This window comes from Zea mays, chromosome 8, assembly GCF_902167145.1.
Source record: "Zea mays cultivar B73 chromosome 8, Zm-B73-REFERENCE-NAM-5.0, whole genome shotgun sequence".
Taxonomy (NCBI): Eukaryota; Viridiplantae; Streptophyta; class Magnoliopsida; order Poales; family Poaceae; genus Zea; species Zea mays.
The window spans coordinates 164,186,422-164,192,421 of NC_050103.1; positions in this window are offsets into that span (position 1 = coordinate 164,186,422).

Here is a 6,000-nt window from a genome sequence, read left to right on the forward strand (position 1 = left end):
GTCGGCAAGGCCGATCCTACTCTATTCACTAAAACTCTTGACAATGATTTGTTTGTATGCCAAATTTATGTTGATGATATCATATTTGGGTCTACTAACGAATCTACTTGTGAGGAATTTAGTAGGATCATGACACAAAAATTCGAGATGTCTATGATGGGGGAGTTGAAGTATTTTCTAGGATTTCAAGTCAAGCAACTCCAAGAGGGCACCTTCATTAGCCAAACGAAGTACACTCAAGACATTCTAACCAAGTTTGGAATGAAGGATGCCAAGCCCATCAAGACACCCATGGGAACCAATGGGCATCTCGACCTCGACACGAGAGGTAAGTCCGTGGATCAAAAGGTATACCGGTCGATGATTGGTTCATTGCTTTATTTATGTGCATCTCGACCGGACATTATGCTTTCTGTTTGCATGTGTGCAAGATTCCAATCCGACCCTAAGGAATCCCACCTTACGGCCGTAAAACGAATCTTGAGATATTTGGCTTATACTCCTAAGTTTGGGCTTTGGTACCCTCGGGGATCCACATTTGATTTGATTGGTTATTCTGATGCCGATTGGGCGGGGTGTAAGATTAATAGGAAGAGCACATCGGGGACTTGCCAGTTCTTGGGAAGATCCTTGGTGTCTTGGGCTTCAAAGAAGCAAAACTCGGTCGCTCTTTCCACCGCCGAAGCCGAGTACATTGCCGCAGGTCATTGTTGCGCGCAACTACTTTGGATGAGGCAAACCCTGCGGGACTACGGTTACAAATTAACCAAAGTCCCTTTGCTATGTGATAATGAGAGTGCAATCAAAATGGCCGACAATCCCGTCGAGCATAGCCGCACTAAGCACATAGCCATTCGGTATCATTTTCTTAGGGATCACCAACAAAAGGGGGATATCGAGATTTCTTACATTAACACTAAAGATCAATTAGCCGATATCTTTACCAAGCCTCTTGATGAACAAACTTTTACCAAACTTAGGCATGAGCTCAATATTCTTGATTCGCGCAATTTCTTTTGCTAGATTGCACACGTAGCTCATTTATATACCTTTGATCATATCTCTTTCATATGCTATGACTAATGTGTTTTTCAAGTCTATTTCACACCAAGTCATAGGGGTATTGAAAGGGAATTGGAGTCTTCGGCGAAGACAAAGGCTTCCACTCCATAACTCATCCTTCATCATCACTCCAAGAAAAGGACCTTGTCTTTGGGGAGAGAGTAAAAGCCCAAAGCAAAAGGACCGGACTTCGTCTTTGGTATAATCTTAACTTATTTACTTATGACCAAAGGGGAAGATAGTACTTCGAAGGGCTCTAATGATTCTGTTTTTGGCGATTCATGCCAAAGGGGGAGAAATTATGAGCCCAAAGCAAAAGGACCGCACCACCACCAATTTCAAAAACTTAGTGCTTTCCAAGAGTATTTATCAATTGGTATCCTATTATGTTCAAGAAGGGGGAGAATGTAGTATTTCAAACTAATATATCAAAACCCTCTTGAACACTAAGAGGTGGATCTCATTTAGGGGGAGTTTTGTTAAGTCAAAGGAAAAGCATTTTGAAACAGGGGGAGAAAATTTCAAATCTTGAAAATGCTTTGCAAACTCTTATTCATTTACCTTTGACTATTTGCAAACCTTGAAAAGGATTTACAAAAGAATTTGCAAAAAAAAACAAAACTCGTGGTGCAAGCGTGGTCCAAAATGTTAAATAAGAAAGAAACAATCCATGCATATCTTGTAAGTAGTTATATTGGCTCAATTCCAAGCAACCTTTACACTTACATTATGTAAACTAGTTCAATTATGCACTTCTATATTTGCTTTGGTTTGTGTTGGCATCAATCACCAAAAAGGGGGAGATTGAAAGGGAATTAGGCTTACACCTAGTTCCTATATAATTTTGGTGGTTGAATTGCCCAACACAAATCTTTGGACTAACTAGTTTGCCCAAGTGTATAGATTATACAGGTGTAAAAGGTTCACACTCAGCCAATAAAAAGACCAAGTTTTGGATTCAACAAAGGAGCAAAGGGGCAACCGAAGGCACCCCCGGTCTGGCGCACCGGACTGTCCGGTGTGCCACCGGACATGTCCGGTGCACCAGGGGGACTCAGACTCAAACTCTCCACCTTCGGGAATCTCCAGAGGCGACTCGGCTATAATCCACCGGACTGTCCGGTGTACACCGGACAGTGTCCGGCGCGCCAGGGAAGGTCGGCCTCAGGAACTCGCCAGCCTCGGGTTTTCTCCCTCGCCGCTCCGCTATAATTCACCGGACTGTCCGGTGTGCACCGGACTGTCCGGTGCAACCTCGGAGCAACGGCTACTTCGCGCCAACGGCTACCTGCTGCGGCATTTAATGTGCGCACAGCGCGCGCAGGAGTCAGAATCGCCCATGCTGGCACACCGGACAGCAAACAGTACCTGTCCGGTGTGCACCGGACACCTAGGCGGGCCCACAAGTCAGAAGCTCCAACGGTCAGAATCCAACGGCAGTGATGACGTGGCAGGGGGCACCGGACTGTCCGGTGTGCACCGGACTGTCCGGTGCGCCATCGAACAGACAGCTTCCCAACGGCCACTTTTGGTGGTTGGGGCTATAAATACCCCAACCACCCCACCATTCATGGCATCCAAGTTTTCCACTTCTCAACTACTACAAGAGCTCTAGCATTCAGTTCTAGACACACCAAAGAGATCAAATCCTCTCCAATTCCACACAAAGCCCTAGTGACTAGTGAGAGTGATTTGCCGTGTTCTTTTGAGCTCTTGCGCTTGGATTGCTTCTTTTCTTTCTCACTTGTTCTCGAGATCAAAACTCTATTGTAATCAAGGCAAGAGGCACCAATTGTGTGGTGGCCCTTGCGGGGAAGTTTTGTTCCCGGCTTTGATTTGAGAAGAGAAGCTCACTCGGTCCGAGGGACCGTTTGAGAGAGGGAAGGGTTGAAAGAGACCCGGCCTTTGTGGCCTCCTCAACGGGGAGTAGGTTTGAAAGAACCGAACCTCGGTAAAACAAATCCGTGTGTCACACTTCATTATTTGCTCGCGATTTGTTTTGCGCCCTCCCTCGCGGACTCGTTTATATTTCTAACACTAACCCGGCTTGTAGTTGTGTTTATATTTGTAAATTTCAGTTTCGCCCTATTCACCCCCCCCTCTAGGCGACTATCATCGTGGAACTCTAAGAAACAAACCTCCGTTGCCCTATCCACCGCTGAGGCCGAGTATGTTGCCGCAGGGCAGTGTTGCGCGCAACTACTTTGGATGAGGCAAACCCTTCGGGACTTTGGCTACAATCTGAGCAAAGTCTCACTCCTATGTGACAATGAGAGTGCTATCCGCATGGCGGAAAATCCTGTTGAACACAGCCGCACAAAGCACATAGACATCCGGCATCACTTTTTGAGAGACCACCAGCAAAAGGGAGATATTGAAGTGTTTCATGTTAGCACCGAGAACCAGCTAGCCGATATCTTTACCAAGCCTCTAGATGAGAAGACCTTTTGCAGGTTGCGTAGTGAGCTAAATGTCTTAGATTCGCGGAACTTGGATTGATTTATAGCATACATGTGTTTATGCCCTTGATCATGTTCCTTATGCATTTCGTTGCTTACTTATGGTGCTCAAGTTGTACAAACACTCCCCGGACCTCACAAGTCCTTTGTGCAAGTGATGCACATATTTAGGGGGAGTTGTGCTACAACTTGACCCTTTGAGACTAACCATGTGCTTGAGTTTGCTTGTTTTAGTCTCAAAGGAGGTTTGGAAGGGAAAAGGTGGACTTGGACCATGAAAGACTTCCACTGCACTCCGATGAGAGGGTAACTTATTCCAAGTTCATCTCATGTACTCTCATTGCCTTTGTATTCTTATTGAAGATTTTGGTGAGGCAATAGGGTTAAAAGGGCCAACATTAATCCCGTTTTGGTGCTTGATGCCAAAGGGGGAGAAAATAAAGGCCAAAGTGATAAATGGATCAGCTACCACTTGAGAGATTTTGAAAATAGTAGAATAGAGTTTTTGATTGTCAAAACTCTTTTATTGTCTCTCGTGTCAAAAGTTGGCTTCTTGTGGGGAGAAATGTTGATTATGGGAAAAGGTGGAGTTTTTGGAATCCTGAATCAAATACTCCTGAAATGACTCTCTTTATGACTTAACATTTGTGTTTGACTTAGAGATAGAAATTGGAGTTTTGATTTGCAAAAACAAACCAAGTGGTGGCAAAGGATGATCCATATATGCCAAAATTGAATCAAAATAAATTTGAGTTTTATTTGAAGTGATATTGCACTTGTTCTAGTTGCTTTATGTTGTGTTGGCATAAATCACCAAAAAGGGGGAGATTGAAAGGGAAATGTGCCCTTGGGCCATTTCTAAGTATTTTGGTGATTGAGTACCAACACAAGTGCTTAAATGTGAATCTATACCCATGGATGGACAAAGTGCAAATCAAGAGTAAAGGTATGTTTCTAAGCCTTAGTACATTGTTTTGAAGACTAATGTGTTGTGTCTAAGTGCTTGAAACAGGAGAAATTGAGTCAGAGAAAAGTTGGCTGTGTACAGCCAAAAGGCTGTTCGGTCTGGAGCACCGGACTGTCCGGTGGTGCACCGGACAGTGTCCGGTGCGCCAGACTGACTCGGGCGAACTGGCAGCTCTCGGGAATTTACCGGCGACATACGACTATAATTCACCGGACTGTCCGGTGTGCACCGGACTGTCCGGTGAGCCAACGGTCGGCCGGGCTAACGGTCGGCCGCGCGATCTGCGCGGGACACGTGGCCGAGCCAACGGCTAGAAGGGGGCACCGGACTGTCCGGTGTGCACCGGACATGTCCGGTGCGCCAACGGCTCTCTGGTGGCCAACGGTCGGCTGTGCCGTTTAAGGAAAGAAATCGGGCACCGGACAGTGTCCGGTGTGCACCGGACTGTCCGGTGCACCAGTCGACAGAAGGCAAGATCAGCCTTCCAGATTTGCTCTCAACGGCTCCTAGCTGCCTTGGGGCTATAAAAGGGACCCCTAGGCGCATGGAGGAAGATACCAAGCATTCCTACAACATTCCTAAGCACCAAGACATCGATTCTGCGCATTTGGTTCATTGTGATAGCATCTAGAGCTCTTGTTGAGTTGTGAACTCATTGAGTTGTGTTGCGAGCTCTTGTTGCGACTTGTGTGCGTGCTGTTGCTCTGATTTTGAGTCTTGTGTGCGTTGCTAGTTCCTCCCTTACTCCGTATTTCTTTGTGAATCTCAAGTGTAAGGGCGAGAGGCTCCAAGTTGTGGAGATTCCTCGCAAACGGGATATTGAAAGGCAAAGCAAAACACTGTGGTATTCAAGTTGGTCTTTGGACCGCTTGAGAGGGTTTGATTGCAACCCTCGTCCGTTGGGACGCCACAACGTGGAGTAGGCAAGCGTTGGTCTTGGCCGAACCACGGGATAAACCACTGTGTCATCTCTGTGTTTGATCTCTTGTGGCATTGTGTTTTGTTGAGACTCCTCTCTAGCCACTTGGCGATTATTGTGCTAACACTTAACAAGTTTTTGTGGCTATAAGTTTAAGTTTCACAGGATCACCTATTCACCCCCCCTCTAGGTGCTCTCAAATAGTGCATCTTTCCATTATTTTAGGGACATCAGAGGTGTTTCTTTTTCCAGTGGATCGATGGTCCTGATAAATTTGACCCTCGATATCTTCTTTTCGTTAATTGGTTGAGTGGAAAGACCAGTCATGAGCATTTTAAGCGTTGGGTACCTCCTCCCCCGAATCCTCCACCAATGACGGATGCGGAGAAGGAGGTAGCAACAGAAAGACGGATGGACTCACCGCCTCGATGCGATTGTGGAGACCGTGTTGTCATCGACGAAGACTATGACAAGCAGTTCTGTTGTCCGAACATTGATTATGTGAGCCCATTGATACGCTAAATGTATGAACTAGTTTTTATTTACAATAAATTACTAATATTTTCTCCTGCATCCATACGGGTGGCGTAAGT